At 47.6% G+C, this 20,166-nt stretch overlaps 2 pseudogenes; one reads left to right on the top strand and one right to left on the bottom strand.

The window, feature by feature from the left end:
* Positions 1-839: 839 nt before the first annotated feature.
* On the bottom strand, positions 840-8,866 carry LOC144166192 (uncharacterized; annotated as a pseudogene).
* Positions 8,867-17,148: 8,282 nt separating this feature from the next.
* On the top strand, positions 17,149-19,219 carry LOC144166191 (uncharacterized; annotated as a pseudogene).
* Positions 19,220-20,166: the final 947 nt, after the last annotated feature.

The raw sequence follows: 20,166 nt of genomic DNA, 5'->3' as shown, positions 1-20,166 counted from the left end.
GCTGCCGTTTGCTGCCGTTTCCGTTTGCTGCAAAGAGCAAGCGTTTTTGGATCTTTTAAAAACATGATAATGGGCTCCGTCTACTCTTACATTTCGATGCTTTCGGCAAAATAAACACAGTTGTAACTGAGCGCTAGTCCTGTCTTGTCTTTCCGTGTCTTTTTCGAATTTTTGCGTTCAAATTTCCACTTGTAAATTAATCAAGGACGAAGACATTTTGGTGATTCTCGTAGGAACAGTGATCACATAAAAAAGCAATGCGACTTCAACAAAATATCAAGTTTTTGTACTACAGCTTCCTGTTTGAGCATATTTATGTTCATGTCACCGCCACACACAACGTCAAAGCGATTTGTATTAGCGAACGCAAAAAAAAACGTGTCCAGGTTTTCCAGAAAACATGCCGTTTTGCAGCTTGGTGGTGTACAACAAATGGCAAGAACCACGTATTGTAGTTTAACTCATAGAAACTCGATGTCATTGCAAGACGTGGTGAATTTTTGAATTAGGTCATAGTCAAATATCTTTTTCACAAGAATACATACACCACCCCCACGACCCGAATTTTGATTACGGTAGAATATTGTACGAAGGCAGGCGAAACACGCTGGCTTCATCTGTCGACCATGTTTCAGTTAACATTATGATGTCGAATACGTGATTCAGCTGTTAAAAAAAGGCTAAGATCGGACGGTTTATTATTTACCGAATGCACATTCAAGTGAAAATATTTAAACAGGCTGGAATACAAATTTTCTAAACTTCGCGAAAACGCTTGCGGAAGCACGTAAGAATCGTTTCCTATGCTAGCCATGTTGAGCCGATCATTTTCTCTTTCTTTAACTTAGTGTGTTCAGATCAGTAGCATTCGCGATGCGTATGGCTTTCTCCCCATCAGCTTTCCGCACTAGAACTTTACCATTTCAGTGCCGTGCATACTTGAAATTCGCTTCTTTAGCCGATTCTTTACCTCAAACAACAGCGCACGCGTTCTTTTCGTCAGGTTTTCCGCTAAGGAGAAGTCCGTGTCTAGGCTGATCAGTTTCTTTCTGTTTTTCCACCAAAAGTCTCGGTCTGCTTGCTTCGCAAAATTAGAGATAAGGAACGGCGTCTTATCTTTTTTGGGCGGAAGCCAATGAATGTTGCCCACGTCATTTTCTGCGAGTAGCAGGAGTTGGTGTTTAGCTGCCATTGCATTGATGATGATTGTAGGGTTTAACGCCCCGACGCAACGCAGGCGATGAGGCGCGCCTTGGTATAGGGCTCCGGATTCATTTTGACCACCTGGGGCCGTATTCTGCTATCCGGCGCCCATCCGATGCGCCTCGGATGTTCGTGACGTCAAAATGACGTAAAAATCGCCAAAGCTCCGCCTTCGGAGCATGCCTCGGGAGATCGTGGGCAGTACGTCCTGTCCGGAAGTGCGTGTCAACGCCTTCGGGGACAATCTCATAACTTTGAAATGCTGCTAGATCGAAATTAATAAAATTGTTTAAATATAACAAAGCCTTTCCTCTTTGTGTGTTTTCACGGGCACTGCCGTTGCTGCTAATGCTAGTTTAACTGGTTTACACGCATTTATGTTTTTACTTTGTTTCGTTATGAGGCGCCAGGGAGCGCTGCGCGCGGCACAGCTGTTTTTAAAGGAGGCATATTTGAACGCTCAGTAAGCTGCTGCGCAAAAATTTCGTCCCACAATGGCGTTCTCTTGGGACGAAAAGCGACGTAAACGGTACGCTGTTGCCCGGCAGTTATATATAAGAGGGCTGTGACGTCAGTACGATATTTCGATCGATTTTCTAACGCCATGTCATTGTTCGACCACTCTCGCTTGTGCAGTGAATTAAACCCGTTTTTCAAAACGCATGTGTGCGCGTTTTGCGCACGATCAGATTGCGTACTTATATTGTCACGAAGCCAAGGATGACGAAGTTGTCTTGAAGGAAAAACAAGTTTATTGTAGCGAACTTGTGCTCCCCTAACAACTCAAAAGAATACAGAGGCGGCGAAGCAGCGGTCAACAGAGTGACTTGTGCAGGCGAGTGTCGTCGAATCGAATGCCGCGGCGTCTGCTCTGCACGCTTTTATCTTTCGGCGCAAGTGTTTCTCGAACCGTTCATTGAAATACAGAACATTGTAGATCAGAGAAGATTATTCTGGGCTAGTGCCATTAGGGCGAAACAGTCTGCTTATGTGAATGAGATAGCCCGTGCGGCATAAAAATAAAGAATGGAAGACGCGCTTCGCGGACACAGATAACAGAGCCAGGCGTGGCCGGGCGATAAAAACAAACAGTAAATAAACAAACCCATACATGGTTCGCGGTAATATCACGGCAAGCTCGTTTTAATTTTTTTTAATGAAAGCAGGTGTGCAAAAGCAACGTCAATGAAAGAGAGTACTGACCTCCAATCTTTAGCGTCCCGAGGATACGTTTCCCGCCTTGCTTTGTTTCATGAGCTGTATTAGTATGCTATTCTGCGTGACGAACTGCTCTAACAGCCTAAGCCTGTATCACGTCACATTGACCACGCCCACAAATTTGGTGCTTAATCATGCAACTTGAAGTAGTTTGCTCAGTTTTTTTTCTTAAAACATCCCGAGAATCAAACCGCCTTCCCGCAGGTATTGTTTCCATCCACGATAATCACTTGTTTCTACAAGCATAGGTACAACTCAGTGACTGTGCAATGAGGTGCAATTTTTGTAATTGAACACCTGCAATGTATCCTTACGTTAGCACATTTTGTAATTCCATTTCCCTATTTATTGCTTGTACCCTTGAGGGTTAAATAGGTGAAATATACCGCAATACACTTCTTTAACTAACATAGAGACCGAATTTTCAACCCCTTATTGTTTTTTGGCCGTTAAGCTCATAATGAACACATTTTCAGGCACACTGGAGCTGGAGAGCTGCTGGTTGTGGAAGGCCCTGAACGAACAACCAGTACTGTGGGCCTTAACAAGAATAGATGCCAACTATGAGCACTTTAACAAGCTGGAGTAGAGAAAGCAGTTTTGGCATTGCATCACAAACATCAATGTGCCCTTCTTTATTTTTGCAATGAAGTTACGTTGGTTTCTGTGCACTTTAAATAAGGCTGTGTACCATTACTACAGAAATGCTATAGTTGATTTTGTCACGATTATTTTTTCCCAGTGTTGGTTACTCTTGGACGGTGCTGCTGCATGCAGGGGAAAAAGGAAACAGTTCAACATAACTTGTCACACCCTGATTTATTGAGGAAAAATTCAATACGCCTTTGTAGATGCTGCTGTTGGCATATCATAATTATTTTTTACAAGCAGGTGTCCTTCATGATAGAAAAAATTGCAATATCACTTTAAAAATCTAAGCAAGCAGTCATCAAAGCACTGAGTGCTAGAATACATGCAATGGTGGGGTAAATGAAACTTTTGTGACCATTTTTCCACTTATCATGAGAATGTCAGAGTAAACCATGACAGTGAACTCTTTGTTAAGAGACAGCCTCCAACATTTTAAGCATGTTTACTTTTTGTATCAACAGTGGAGATGCATACTGCCATATCGTGTTCTCTTAAGTAAAATGATCTGTCAGAGATTTCCAAACAAAGTCACCGTGCAATGGTTGTGCTATGTCATATTATAACTCTTGACAGGATTGAACTAAATGTGTCCAGAAGAGTCCGCCGTATACTGATTATTTTTTTTTGTGGTACATGCATCATCATTCTTTGCTTCACAGCAGAATGACGGTTACAGTGTAATAAACAGAATTTTCTCAAGAGAATCTTGACCGGTCTCTATACCCACAACAAGGCCTCACGACCCATCAAAACAGTAGTCACGGCCTATCCCAGATCAAGCAACACCGTGTCAAGACATAGTATATAGTGGTCGAAAGCAAAGCAACTTTCTCTGTTGTCCTCACACAACCATGTCAAACACAAAACGACAAGAAGCTTCTCTACAGGAAACAATGTCGCGTCAGGGCAAAGTATATGCTACTTGAAACAACAACAAAACAATTTTTTCCCGACAAAACAAACACCGCACACCACACACAATCAGAAACGAAAGTTAAAAATGACATGTTTAGTGCCACAAAGCTGTCTGAAGATGCGTTGGTTGCCCTGTCCTTCAGGAGCTTCTTGCTCCTGTCGGGGGCAGACACCGCATCAGCCGCGTCGTCTGTATCACTGCCCTCGTCCCTTGGTGCTGCTGCAGCTATTGTAGTCAGTCGTTCCAACAGGCAGCCACACAACACACACTGACAATGTTGGCTGCCAGAAGAGGCCTATAAAGAAAAGCTGGTGCTACTGCAGGCAAGGAAAACAGCTCTTGAGAACTGCAATGCTGCACTTCACGACAGAGCACATCGAAGCATGTGCGGCATTGTACTTTTCTTCAGGTGACTGGGGCCTGGACTACGAGCAGGGGGTGTCATGAGCCACGAGTCGAGCAGGTGGCCACCATCAACCCCAGAACTCGCCAGGCTTTACACGTCACGGGCAAAAGTGAACAGCCACCAGTCACACAAAGGCACTGTAGTCTGCAGTCACGGTCAGGGCCTTCATACTGGCGTCGCACACCTGAAAGAAATACATAACACAAATATGTACTAAAGCATTAAACAAGTACACAGTTTGAAAAAAGGAAAAGGTAAAAAACAAGAGCAAGAATACAAAGAACTGGGTTACTTGGAACTGATTCACTCCGCAACTGCATGCAACGACAAACGACGTCGCCGTGTTGTATGTGCCTTTTCTTTAATCGTCGCTGTTTCGCGTAGCAGGGGAATTAGAGCATGCAGGCGACCTGAGAGGAAAATTGGTTACTTACAACTATAGATAAGGGCCCTCCCACCCATCTATGCGATACAACTGCGAAATACAACCCCTTCCCTCCCCACCCCGCATTTCGAAATCGATAAACCCTTAAAACGAGCCGACAAGCGGAACTTGTCACCTTTTCACTATGTGTCAAGCAGGGGAAAACATCTCAGCCGAAGTGACAAGGCGCCGAAGCAGTTGACACACGATGGGGGCGGGGCGAGGGCGATATACGTTACGCATATATTACACGGTTCTTTATGAAGTCAGTTAGACGACCAACACAATACACCTGTTTATCTTTCTTTATAAGCTTTTTTTCTTTCAAGACGCCACCCTATTCGATACCTCTGAACGTGTTCATTTTAGCTACATTTATTGACATACCTTTTCGATATCATTTCACTTAAGCGAACATAGGCCGGAGAGTTAAAAGATTATTTACATATGCATGCATCTGCTAAGTTTTTTTTTTGACACTACTTTGATCATGCAGAATTGCGAAATTTATGGGAGATCACTGCCACCACACCACACCACACCGCTTAAAACAAACACATTTCAGTGACTGCTTTTCAGACATCGCGCTCCTTTTCCCTTCGATGCAAAACAATATTTTGCTTCCGTAACAAACGTAGCCAGAAACAAGTAGTACTTACACCGTGCTTACGTCGCCGGGGTATTCAAAACCCTCGTGTGTCGGAGCTCCGTCAGTGCCGACACCACAGTGTGAAAGCTGCCACTGGCGTCGGGGTGCGACAGTGTTTCATGGTGGCAGAAAACGCTTTGCAAACTGTCAGTTGCGAAGAGAGACACAGCAAGCACAGCACCTTCGTATCTGTTCACACTTCGCTGCACCTCGATGGCCGATAAGGGCTTCCAATTTCAGCGCCTTGGCAACGGCGTGAATGCTGCGGCTGACCGACGGCTGCGTCATGCCAAGAGTATCACCGCTACCGAAAAGCTGCCGGTAGCGAAGAGCCTCAGCGCGCACATCACGTTCGCTTCCGTAGATAGCCCCGTCGCACCTCGAGGCCTAACGTACTCGTCAAGTGCGTCGCACAGCATCCGCGCCGGGCCCTTGTTGACACGGAAACGGCGCTGAAAGTCGCCGTCGCTCAGTCGACGCTCAGGCACGGGATCCTCCTCCAGCAGCTCCAACAAAAGTGCAAACACAGGCGTCTTATACGCAGCCATCGTACAATCCGATGCGCTCTCAACCGCGCCGGATTTCACGCGCCGGTCGCGGGAGAACGAGCAGGAGCTTTTGGCTACGTGACGTCACCAAAATATAGCCAAAATATAGCCGCGTGATGCAGGCCGGCTGACGTTTTCGCTCCGAGCCAATGGCGTGACACCCCATCCGAGCGCCTCCTCACGTGACCGCACCGGACTGCGTCTCGGATCTAATCCGAGGCGCGCCGGATGGCCAGCAGAATACGGCCCCTGGGGATCTTTAACGTGCGCCGAAATCTCGTACACACGGGCGCGGCCGGGAAGCGAACCCGCGACCTCGTGCTCAGCAGCGCAACGCCTTAGCCACTGAGCCACCGCGGCGGGTGCCATGGCACTCATCTCTTCTAGCAAGTTTTCGTCTTCCGTTTCCTCTATTCCGTGGAATTCTAGGTTGAGTCTGCGGCTCCTCCACTCAAGATTATCTATTTCTGCCTGTAGTTCAGCTACTTCTCGGTCCCGCATCTCTACCTTTCCCAATCTACGCTTAAGGTCTTTGACGTCATGCTCATTCTGCTCCATTTTTCTAAGTATTACGTCGTATTGCTTACTCAGGCATTGTATGGCGTCGTCAATGCTCTCAACCGTTTCTCTGAGCGCTACTAGTTTGTCCAGCTTGTCGTTAATAGCTTGCATCGAAATTCGGACATCTTGCAGGTTGGCCTCACTACTCAGTTCTTTTGATTCAGCTGGTGCTGCTCGCAACCTCGACCGCCTACAGGTAGGGCAGCGCCATGCATCGCAGTATGCGTGCCCTTTGCACTGGATAGTTGCTTCAGAAATTTCCAGCACATTTGTCGGCGTGGAATGCCTGACAGCAGTCGCTACATTCAATCAACACGACGTCCCGAGTGAACGACTTATCGCCCACAGGACTGTTACATCCCGGGGCATAGTTGCACAGAGCGGCAAATGAGAACAGCAGTGTATACAACAGCACCACCACCAGCCGCAGTAGTTGCGGCCCAAATTTACAACGTGCATAGAAACAGCACCAACCTGCGAAACTGAAGGAGACTGCGTTCGTTTTACGCCGTTCTTTGCGCCGCAACCGCTGCTGCCAAGTGGTCTCTGTGATGGCTTGGTCCTCTCTTTAAGAAGCCCAGCGGCTGCACGGTGCAGGTGCAGTATAATTCATCGCAGGACAGTTGGGCGCAGGCGCAGCAGGGCTTAATTGGTACCTCTTCGTTCCGACGACGATGTGCACATGGACGACCAAAAATGCGCACGGTGGCTGGCGAATGCCAATAGCCTGCGAAACAGAAGGATACCGCGTTCGTTTTACGCCGTTCTTTGCGCTGCAACCGCTGCTGCGCTGCAACCACTGGTGCCGCAACCGCTGCTACCAAGTAAACCCGCTAATCCGCATTAATCGACTTCTTTTCTGAGAACTTTAAAGATAATATGAAAATCTTGCCTCATATACTTTAACAGTGAAAGTGAGAAGACCCCAAAATTATTTTCTGTTCTCATGCTCTCTTAGAGCATAAGGGACACAACGGCGCTGTACGAGAAGAGTGTCGATGACGTGGAAAATCGGGAGTGTTTTTGTCTCACTGCTGATTGTGTATAACTGCATATTCAAACAAGAATAAGGGGAAGCTTTGAATGTATTGTTGATGGTTTGCCAGAAAACCTTCACGAGGGGGCAGGGATACATTCAAATTAACAACATCCGGAAAGTTTACACAAGATTAAGCACCATGCAGATAGAAACCATTAAGAATATTTCACGGCAAGTTTACATTAAAAAGACCCTGCGGCACATTCGATGAGTGCTCTCACTTTTTCCTCGCGTCTGTAACCACTGCACAAGCTACAGTTATAGCCAGCACGAAGCGGCACTGCATTATTTACTCGCAGCATCAGATACGCCTTCCATTGCTGCTCTGTTTCTGTGGCTTTTTTTTTAAATCGGGTATCTGAAAGCGGTCATTACTGCAACTGAAGGAAAACCGGCAAACAGCCGTTACACGGACTTAATGACGTAATCCGAGCCGTCGGAAACGTCAAGACCGGGAAAGAGAAAAAAACATTTTGTGCGAGTTTGCACGTTATCTGATGGGCATAGAGCAGTAATTTGTGGCTGAGGTACTTTGCACATAAAGCACCATAATCAAAAACTAGAAATTAGTTTCCAAGCCCCGGAACCCGTTCGGAACGGCTTCTTTGATTCTTTCCTTTTCGGGTTCAGTTCCGAAATGGCAGAAAAAATACGGTTGCGGTTCCGTTCCGGTTCCGGGCCAAAATTCGGGTTTGGTTCCGGTTCTCGGTTCAGTTCTGATTCCGGTACGACACCCTGTTCTGGGTCCTATTTTCTTTTCTTTATTTGTTAATGACTACGTTACTTCTCTTACTTAGCCGAAAGCAATCCTGTATGCTGATGACACAACACTATTAATCAGCTGTAACTCAGCGGCAGAAGCTGGAACTCTGGCAAATGAAGATCTCGCGACAACATTAGGGTGGTTCAACAGAAACTACTACTAAATATTAAAAAGACAAAATTTCTTAATTTTTCTTCATGTCAAAATCACTTATCCCACGTGTGTAACCTTAACGTGGATACGTGGATGGCAAAGCAATTTGCCAAGCAGATCCATAAAATACTTAGGTGCGACACTGGACACATCATAGCCTATTGCGAAGCACATAAAAACCGTTTGCCAAAAGCTATCTTTTGGATGCTTTACTCTTACTCAAGCCCAGAAACACTTCACCGAGACAACACTGCGCCAAATTTCCTTGAATATTTTTTACTCACATTTACCTACTGTGTAGCGTCATGGGGCTACACTTACAAATCGTACTGCATGCCTATAATTATTTTATAAAGGAGTTCCGTGCGTATAATTGCATAACCATCAAAAACTGCAAACTCTTCGGAAATTATAAAGAGCTGAACATCAGGCACTTCAATAAAGCACGAGATTACAAAACAGCAGTAAAAATGAAGAGGGCAATACGTACTAACACCCCGTACCACTCATTTATTTTAAGCTTTTCTAGTAGAAATACTAGGCATGCTAACAATAATAACACGAATCTACCGAAGACATGAAATGTATATGGGTGCCGAAGCATTCCGTTCATTTGCACAAAAATAGGGAATAGCCTACCACCAACAATAAAATGTATGGCACAAAACGAACAGTCAATAAAAGCCTACATGATGTCTGACACATATAGTTCACCCAGTTGAAAGTTTGCTATACAGCATATAATACGTATTTGTCTCTGATAGTTTGTATAGTTGCCAAGTGTATGTAGCCTTATTCTTTCTCAAATTTTGACTTTTATTTTCGTATTGCATCAATAAATGTTTCTTGTTACATATATTTGTACCCTTGAAATGTTCCTTGTTCTTGACTTGAGCAAAAAAACGTGAAATTTTTTGTATGGATCCAAAACTAGCCTTGGGGCTGTGGGTTCAGGTCTGACTCACAGCATTTGTACATATGAAATTTTGGGAAAAGTTAAAACCTCTTCTTCTTCTCTTTCTTCACTTCCTTTGAGCTTTCCGCAGTTTTGAAAAACAGTTTTTTATCTGTTGATCATAAAGCTTCCGTTTTACTGGACCAGGCCTGAAGGTTTATTTGGAAGATTTGTTGTTATGCGGCTTTCCGAGTCAAGCCCACATATAACGGCCGCACTTAAAACGAACTTTCGCTTATAGCAAACAAAACCCGCGTGACCGTCAAAATATACGTTATTTCAGTGGCATAATATCCCACGTACAACAAACGGCTTTTAGCCCTGCCGATCGGTTACAGCAAACGGTCGGCGCCGCGATGCAGGTTGCAATGACGGCCTCTGCCCAGCTCTGACGGTGCAGGTCGCTTTTTCGAACCTCATCGCAGGAAACCGGACGAACTACGCGTTTCCTGGACCTCTCACACGGGTGCACCTCTGAAACTAAAAGCTCTGGACATCAGCAAAGCGAGCCATTTTGGCCGAACTTTCCCAAGGCGTGAAAAACTGCGAGTTAGTAAATAAGAACGGCGTGTCAAAATCCACAATTTCGACGCTTCTGAAAAACAAGGATAACATAGTCAGTGGCGACGCCAACTCAACGGACAGGAAGCACCTGCGGAGGGCCACCTATGCGGACGTGTAGGACGCACGTGTAGGAACGTCGACGTGTAGGAACGTCGACGGGCGTTCTGGCAACATACCAATAAGACCCCCACTGATTCTACGCAAAGACAGAGACTTTGCTTTCTACGTAGATTTTCCCTACTTCTGCCCAGGCAATGGGTGACAACATCGGTTGAAGGTGTAGCACTGCATTGTTTTTAAGTCGTTTGTAGGCGATGCGGCGTTTGCAAGGGACAAAGATGTTGCAGCGTGGTATGAAAAAAAATTAAGTTATTTCAAGCTCTGTGGAGCGTGACGTCTATAACGCAGATGAAACTGCGTTATTTTGCCGGATGTTGCCGGATAAAACTCACGCTATGAAAGGCGACACATGCACTGGCGGGAAGCTTAGCAAAGTGCGCGTCACAGCACTTGTGTGCCCTAACATGCATGGCAGCGACCGGCGCGTGCCCTTCCTCATCGTAAAATTGAATAAGCCGCGTGGCTTCAGGAGTTATGTGCCCGTGCGCTACAGGCACAATTCTAAGCCGTGGATGAAGCACGGTCTATTCGCGGAGTGGCTGAGCGAGTTCTACCGTGACATGCACAGGCAAGGCAGGCGCGCGCTGATCGTAATCGATAACTGCTCTGCGTACCACGTGCAAACTTCCCTGACGGCACTGACCCTGCTTTTTCTGCCACCCAATAACGCTTCGAAAGTGCAGCCACTTTATTTCGGAATATTATGTGGTTTTAGGCATCGTATAGGTGCCGCGTTGTAGAGCGCTGGGTCATAGCTCTTGACCGCCCGGCAGCCAACTTGTCGCTTCGAGTTTCGCTGTATTCAGCTGTAGAGATAGTGAAGGCTGCCTGGTCGGAGATGGCAGCCAATTATGTACGGAATTGTTTCCGCAAGACCTACTTCGTCGACACGCAGCCTGAATCCGAACCTGATGCTTCCGATAGTCAGTCCGACGCCAATTCGTTGCAGCGAGTCATCGACTCCAACATGGGGGCCATGACCTCGGCTGGGACGATTTTGTTTGTGACGATAAAGATGGTGACAATGGGCAACCGTGCACGTACGAGGGCATCGTTATTGAAGTGCAGGGCAAGAGCTATGTGGAGGAATCGGACGCCGACGACGAAGAAGCTTCTGAGCCTGCGCTTATAAGCGCGCCTGTTGCAATGGGCTACATATAGCCCATCAAACAACTTGTTTACGCCAAAGGCCTCAGCGAAGAGCACGCGGCTGCTCTAACTAAACTGGAGACCACCCTCATCACGTCTGCATTGCAGAAACAAACAGCCATCATGGACTTCTTCGCGAAAAAATAAATTGTGTTTTGACTACTGATTTTTTTACTGTGGTCCATTTAATAGGAACGTCGGGATATAAGGAACGGAGGCCGCGTGACGCTCAGGTTCGTTACTAGCGGGCTCGACTGTATCTGCATCTGATCTCTTGTTTTTAAATTAACACCCAGCTTTTCCTTCAAAATTTTTCGAACCTTCCTTTTCAAGTTCTTGTGATGCTTCATTTTCATGCTCCAGTATTCCGAAAGCTATTAGTTTGTTTCGCCGCACTCGGTCTTCCAAACCAACAGTTTTTTTCTGTTGCTTTTCAAAAGCTGAATTCAGCCTCTCGGTTGTTTCTTTCAGCTCAGCAAGACTCGATGCTTGGTCCCTGAAAAGCTGTAAAATGACTTTTAGGGCCTTAAGTCTTTCGGTGTGGTAGTTTAGGTTGCCCTTAATGGAAATTTCTCCACCACGAAACCCCTTTATATATTACGTCCAGGAATTATCTCAATGTCAGCGGAGAAAAGCGGGCATAGTGAAGCGAAAAAAGAAAACAATACCTGTGGGGACGGCGGCACTACGAGGAAGCGATTGCTGCTCAACTAACCTAACCTAAACCTCAACTAACCTCCACTCAACGAACGAGTCTCAACTAACCCTTTGCTACAGGAAATTGTTTGAGCACATCCCCTATTGCTTGCCGCCATGTCCCCCTTCCCCCTCCCCGTCGCATACGGCCGGCGAGGGTGCTTCCTTTATACGGTCTTGAAAAGGCGTTTTTTGACTGTTATTCCAGGTGTTGAGGTTGTTGATGATCCAAGGGCGAAGTTCCTTTTCGGCACTATCAGTGGCAGCAGCTGGGTCGCTCATGCGCACGTTGCATGCGTTCCCATGAAAGAAGGCGCTTATGAGAAGCACTTGTTGAAATAGAAACTTGTTTGAGCACGTCGATCATGCGTTGCCGCTGTGGCCACTGAACGTTGCCGTCGAGGGTGCTTGCTTTATACAATCTTGCCATGGCGCTGTTTTACCTTGGTTCCTGGGGTCGAGGTTGTCAATGAGCCAAGGATGAAGTTCTAATTCGTCAGAATCAAGAGTAGCAACCGTGTCGGTCCCCCGCTTTCTCCGTGCGTTCTCATGGAAGGAAGCGCAAAAGAGAAGCACTTCTCGAAACAGCAAAACGTGGTTTGAGCACTTCGCGCATGAGTTGCCTCCATTACCTAGAAGGGTATTAGATTGTTGGGAATGGAACTTTTGATTGTTTAGGCACTCCCTAACGCCAATTCAGCCAAAAAAATGAGATGCCTGGATAGTCGAAGTTTTAGGAGTAACTACTGAAATGTCCCTGAAAATGCAAAAACATCACAATGCCGGCGAAAAACGGAACTTAAGATGTACAAACATCCTTGTATTCGCAGTAAATCATACATCTTAAAGATTTTTATGATGCGAAATAATTTCCTTTATGGGTTGATCTGTGATCATTTACTCAGACATTACCCGACGCTGTTTCTCATCAAGAAAACCTCAACTATTTCTCAAGGTGTAATCTCTCTGATACATCATTCATTTTAATACTTACTGTAGTTGCTCTTCGACGTAATAGCAAAATCGCGGTTCTTGATGATTACATTGAATAGCTTATTGCTTCGGACTACCACCACATAATAGATAAGTACCGTACGCGATATTTGTTACACACTCAATAGGTTGTGTTTGTTACTTTACGTCAGTCCCCTGTTTTTGTTGTTTTGTTGTAAACTATGACACAGCCTTGCTCTTTAATGGTTCGCAACAGCTGAACGCCTTCTTTAAACAGCTCTTGTAAAACCAAGGCCAAGACCTAATGTGTTCTTTCTGCCAAACTAGGACCAAACGATAAACATTTTTCATGCGAAATAAGGACACCAGATAATTGGAGCTTGTGAATGTAGGAGTAGCCGAAAACAAGCGCATGTTAAAAAAAGATGATATCATTTAGGAAACAGTTATTAAGGTCTGGTGTTCGGAGCAAGTCATACCTGCGTAATGTTTTAATGCCGCCATAGCAAAACCGCCCGAATCAGCTTAAGCTTATCCTACATATATATAAAAAAACGCGCCGCACAATGTGCAAGCCTGCCTATCGTATATTACGTTGCACTTTTCTTGTAGCTGTGGCAGCTTTCTAACTTTCCGTTGTAGCCGTGGGCCTACAACGTACACGACAGTTTTTTCAGGCGCTTAGACCTTTTCGTTGTAGCCGTAGGCCTACAACGTACAAGACAGCTTTTTCGGGAGCTTCGCTGTTGAAGAAAAACGTCAATGCAACTTCATTTCACGAAAAAATTGTTGAAATGCTACGCTTACTCTCGAGGGACTGGATCTCTGTCGATGGGGGTGTAGAAGTGAACACACTTTGGTGATGGGACGTAGCCATCAGTTAGACAAAGAAATTTTCCGTTTTAATACAAGCTTATTAACGTGTCGGAATGGCGCAATCGCATAAACATATCAGACCAACGAGGACGCTTGAGGTGCCGTCGCCTGTAGGAATCATCAATGTGTGAACCTCTTTGTGTAATGTTGGCTTTCCTGCAGTGTATCATCCTGGGAAATTGAATGCCATCAGCGGAGTATCGAAAGCTTCACTTTAAAAATGGCACTATTCAAACATTACAACACAGGACGTTGGCTTCTTAAGGCTAATTGTTATATTAACACAACTATCACGAGACCAGATGGTTTCAGCGCACCCGCCATATAACCGACCACATTAACTTAGGATAGGCCGTATATTCAACCTCTCAGATAGCACTGAAACCGGTCGCCTGTCTTTATTTTGAACAAAAAAAATAACGTTTGACGATGCCGGTAGCTTTTATTTTTTGGGGAATCTGTGCTTGTCGCTTTTGGAAACAACACCCGAAGCAGTCACTTCGTATCCAGGACACAAAATACACGCGTCGGCTTTTTATCTTACAATGTCAGGGCACAAGGCATCAGTAATATCATACCGGTAAAGACCGCGCTCTTTGTTTACAGCGGTTTGTGTTGTCGCCTGACAACATGCTTCTGACCGTAACGTGCGTTAGCATTTGCAAAGTAATTTTCGATACATATTGACTTTATTGGAGTTTCCAGTGTAGAGTAGCAACCCACAGGTGACGTACGACTGTAGTTTCGTATCCAAAATCTATATTCTGCATTAAACTACTCTTAACACTTGTTTGCGAAAAATGAATGAAATTTTTTTGAATGTTTAACCAAATTGATCGAAGAACCCAATTGATCATATTGGATGGCATGAAGGCAAGAATTAGTGGATTTATTATTGTACACTTTATCGAGTGTGTCATTCGAGGAGTAAAAAAGATGTTGAAAATGTAGAGTGGACTCCTACAGTTGCTTTAAATCCACGTGCTTGTAGCAGCCTGAAATGTCGGCTGCTGTAGGAGGCGAGAAAGCAGACGTAGAGCTGGTTTCCAGTTTCAATACAAGACTGTTCATTTTAAAAAGATGCCTACGCTCAGAACGTCCCCCGACGAGGGAAAGAAGGGGAACCCCCCGTCCTTCAAAAGAGAGAGGAAAAAAGGCCCCCCAAGAGAAAAGACGGCAACGGCCCCAGGAATAATGCCACGAGACGGCCTGGCAACAAGTTAAGCGCTTCCCCGAAAGGCGACCGTTAAAGAGAGCGGCGGAATTACCCCCGAAGTAAGCATGCGGCGCCGTCGCCAATAGGCGCCTTCCACGAAGGCGCACTGTCGTCAAGCCGGCGGTAGACCGGAGAGAAAGGAAAAGCCCCATCTCGCGGGAGCTGCTTACGCTGGCGTGCCGAGCGGCTTCCGCTACAGAGGCTCCCCCCCACTAGATTGCGGAGCTTTGAAAGAAAGTCAGCAGTTACCGGCTGAATGTCGAAAGGTCGGAAACCACTGGTTATCATTTAAAACGTACGTGACAGGCTGCATGAACAGAAACCTCAATATGAGCAGGCTTGGTGCGGTCGATGGCGACGACTTCTCGTTTGCCCCGCATGTCGATAGTGATGGTCTTGTTAATACGTCCCACAATTTTGAAAGGGCCGTAGTATGGCGGAGTGAGGGGCGGCTTCGTTGCGCCGTGTTGCCCGAACACATGTGTAACTGAGTCCATGTCCGGAAAAGTTAAAACCTTTCTTTTGCGGGCAATGCGAGGTGCTGTTCGCCTGAGTTTCGCAAGCCATCCACGCAGGTTCTCGATATGGTCGGAGGCTGCTGGGGCGGGAAATGCCTGGTCGGAGAAGAATTCTCCCGGGAGGCGCACTGTTGAGCCGTACACGATTTCCGCTGCGCTGAAGCCGAGATCTTCCTTCACCGTTGAGCGTACGCTAAGAAGAACAGGCGGGAGGTTTTCTTTCCTGTGCTGGCGATCGAGTCTCTCTGTAAGTGCAGCTTTGAGTTGCCTGTGCAAGCGAACAACCATTCCGTTGCTATTGGGGTGGTAGGCAGTTGTATGCTGCAGCCTCATGCCTAGGAGGGTCGAAAGTGCGGAAAAAGGTTGTTCTGGAATTGCCGTCCCTGGTCAGTTGTTATGCGGGCGGGGCAGCGAAAGTGGGACACCCATGCCTTAATAAAGGCCTCTGCGACCGTCACAGCTAATGTGTCTGCAATTGGCATAGCCTTGGGCCATCAGCTGTATCTATCGATGCATGTGAGCAGGTACCTGAAACCTTGGCAGGGCGGTAGCGGTCCCACTAGGTCGAGGTGAACGTAGCAAAACCGCCACTCCGGAGTCCGAAATTCCGCAGTCGAGTGTGGCGAGTCACCTTCACTTGCTGACATGTTTCACATGTCCCAGCCCGACTTCGCACGTCCGCGTTGTCGCCGGGCCAAACGAATCGTTCCGTTATCAACCGCTGGGTGGTGCGGACACCTGGGTGGCTGATTGAGGGGAAAGTGTCGAATACCAGTAGGCGAAAATTCAGTGCGACGAAAGGTCGTGGGGTTGCCTGGGAGATATCGCAGATTATCGTGCACTGGATGTAGGGAAGTGCAACTTCCGAAAGAACGAGCGAAGATCACCCCCTTTCAGTCTGGTCAACTCAGTGTCCTCGCACTGAGCTGCGGCTATCGCCAAAAAGTCCAGGACGTTTGTGCCGGACGCGTTTACGCGAGACAAGGCGTCGGCTGCTTCGTTTTCGACCCCGGCGACGTGGATGTCTAGAAAACGCACAGATGAATGAGAGCTGACGAATTTCCCGTTCTGAGTAGGAGGAACTGTTGTTGTAGAATGCGTAGGTGAGGGGCTTGTGGTCTGTCAAGATGTAGAACTCACGACCTTCGAGAGAGTAGCGGAAATGCTTTAGGGAACATTAGATTGCGAGAATTTTCCTTCCAAAAGTGCTGTACCGTACTTCTGCAGGCTTCAGGTGTTTCGAAAACCCAGTCGCTTCCACTTTGCACCCTCCTGTTGCGGCAGCGCTGCTGCGACCGATGTGGAGGAGGCGTCCACCTGTAGTGTCCATGAACAGCCAATGTGGAAATGTAGGTTGGCAACCGGGATGGGGGAAGCCGCACCCAACATGGCTGTATAGTTTTGGAATAAACGGTGGTGTTCTTCTCAGATGAATCAAGGTCGTATTACGCACCTCCCAACACGTTGCAATGGCGACGAGGATGCGTCTGAACAACGCAACAGCTGCCAAGTGAAGATTTTAACCAGAACGAAGCCGCCTGCACTCGTCAAACGACCGAATGTTGCGGTATGGCGCAAAGCTTGCTTCCCGCATTTCCCTTTTTCGACTCGCGTGCCACTTACGCCAGTAACTTCAGCACCGAATGGTTGCGATGGGTGAAGCGCTTCGAAAACTTCATCGTGGCCTGCGGCATCACAAACGACGCCCGGAAGACGGCCATGCTACTACACTACGTTGGGGAGGAAGTCTACGACATCTACTGTGCGTTACCCGACCCCCCGGCCGCCGCGGCTACATCTACCGTTTCAAGCACCGGTACCCCCGGCGCTGCACACCTTCTTTCTACTCTGCAGCCCGCCAGAAGCTCGACAACTACTTCACGCCACGGGTGAACACTACATTTGAGATCTACCGCTTCCGTTAAGCTAAGCAACTGGAAAGCGAATCGCTCGACGCAATCTACGCCAGGCTGCGCCAGCTCTCAAAGCACTGTGCCTTTGCTGATGCTGACGCCGATGTCAAAAATCAAATTCTACTTTCTACGACGTCAACACGCCTCCGCCCATACGCCATGCAGCACGACCTGGACCTGGCAGGCATACTCAGGCAAGGTAGATTGTTCGAGGAAGTTGAACACAACCTCTCTGTGATAGAACACGACCATCAGCAGAGCATGGACAACGTAGCGCCCGTACTTGCTTTAAACACCAATGGCAAGCAAAACTCACGACCTCATCATCAGCCGAAGCACCGAGGAAAAGCCTCTCGAAAGCCCCCACGCCGTCAACAAGCATATGCAACTTGCTACAACTGTGGACAATCGTGGCCTCACAGCAAAGGACGCTCCAGCTGCCCCGCCCGCGGCAAGCAGTGCAACGCGTGCCACAAAATCGGACATTTTGCTCACGTGTGTCGTTCTGCACCCAAAACCATACACGCAATCGTGAGGGACCGTGGCACTGGCAGTGTTGAACACGTGTTTATGACTTGAGCCATCTCTCAAGCAGCGACCACGTCTCCACAGGTGGACATCAACGTCGACGGTGAACCCTACTCCGAAGCTAAACGGAATGACACCCAAAGAAAGGCGTGCAACAAACAGTATGCCGACACTTGGAGACACACCAACCCCAACCAGCTGCGTGTTGGACAACAAGTTCTCTGCAGGCAAGACAGGTAAAATAAGTTTTCCCCCTTACTATGACCCGCATGCGTACACAGTTACCAAGGGAAATGGCTCCAGAACACAGCGTCCAGGAGTAGAGTGTCAATTTGTCGCAACTCGAGCTTCTTCAAAGATGCCAGCACTGTTCAGGTGAAGCAACACGAAGACCAGGTCGACATGCCATGTCTGGACGATGAAACTGTGCCAGGTAACAGCGACCTTTTTGGCAACAGTGCAGCTGCTCCTCGCCAAGCCCTGTCGCCAACTCCCAAGACTGTTTCACGACGGTACCCTCAACGAAACAGGCAACGACCTGTGCATCTGAAATATTTTGTGTAACCTTTTCTTTTCTTCCCTGAAGGGATAATGTAGTGACCATGAACAGCCAATGTGGAAATGTAGTTTGGCAACCGGGATCGGAGAAGCCGCACCCAACATGGCTGTAGAGTTTTGGAATAAACAGCGGTGTTCTCAGCTGATTTAACGTCGTAATACGGGCCTCCCAACACATTACACCACCCTGAGGCGTGTAGGAGCGTCAGGCAGAGAAGGAATGAGAAGGGTAGCCGCGGCCAGCTCGTCTTTAGCTTTCTGAAAAGAGTTCTGGTGTTCGTCAGACCAACAAAATTCTGGTGCTTGTTGGTCATCACGGCGCAGCAGGTCAGTCACTGGCTGAAGTACTCGAGCACAAGACGCGATAAACCACCGGCGGAAGTTTAAGAGCCCGAAGAAATCTCTTTGCTTTCGGGAAGATGCTGGAGCACGAAACTTCTTGACGGATTCACCCTTGATTCCAATGGCATATTGACTTCAGCAGTGATGTGATGGCTGAGAAAGTTGAGAGCCTCGACACCAAACACGCACTTCTGAGGTTTCAACACCAGATCGTGCTCATCCAGAGGCTGAAAGAGCTGGCGGAGGTGCTCTTCGTCCTCGGTAGGAGTTCCGCGGGCCACCAAATGTCATCCAGGTAGACAAAGACGAAAGGAAAACCACAGGTGACCTCATCTATGAACATTTGATAGGTCTGTGCTGCATTTGTCAGGCCGTAGGGCATACGACGAACTTAAACAGGCCGAACGGAGTTGTTATGGCTGCCTCTGGTATGTCCTCCGGTTCGACAGAGGAGGAGGAGCACGGGGAGGAGGAAACTTTAATAACAGTCGAGCGGAATCTTGGTCGGGGTCCTCAGTCCAGGACCCCGTTGGTGCGGCCTGCCGTCTTCACCCTTTCAGCGAGCCAAAGCTGCTTACTCAGGTCTGAGCTGGTGAACTCACTCTCCCACTGCTCGTGAGTTGCATCTGGTGGTATGCCGCTACGAGGTCGATCTTGATGTATATTTTTGTACCTGCCAGCCGCGCACTAAAATCGTGAATGTGTGGCAGAGGATACTGGTCCGGCGTTGTCAATGCGTTCAAGGCTCTGTAGTCACCGCATGGGCGCCAGTCGTAGCACCCATGTGCAGCGGCGGTGAATGGTTGCTAGACGAAGGGTGAATAATTCCCAGCAGCAGCATATGTTCGAACTCAATACGTGCAGCTTTAAGCCTGTTGCTGGACAGCCGTCGTGGCAGGGTGGTTACGGGCGGCCTGGTGGTGACGATGTGTGAGACGTTATGTTTCACCGGCTGTTTCGTGTTGCGGGGCTTGGTGAGAGAAGGGAATTCGGCCAGGACGTGGTGGAAGGCAGACACTGGCTGGAAGGCGAACATGCCAGATGAGCAGATGTGTGACTCCAAACCACGTACTTTGATGGATGTGTTGTTATCATTGAGGCAACGGTCACGTACGCTCACAACCAGGTTGAAGTGGTTGGGAAAGTCTGCTCCGAGTATGGCGAAATTAAAGTCCGCTACCACGAAGGCCTAGCAAAACAGGCGCCTGAGTCCAACGACGTATTGTCAGCGAGCGGAAGCCGTACG

Source organism: Haemaphysalis longicornis, unplaced genomic scaffold, assembly GCF_048455015.1.
Source record: "Haemaphysalis longicornis isolate Haplotype H1 unplaced genomic scaffold, Haemaphysalis longicornis Haplotype H1 scaffold_16, whole genome shotgun sequence".
Lineage (NCBI taxonomy): Eukaryota > Metazoa > Arthropoda > Arachnida > Ixodida > Ixodidae > Haemaphysalis > Haemaphysalis longicornis.
Note: the sequence above shows the minus strand (reverse complement) of the source record. Positions and strands in the feature narration are given on the sequence as shown.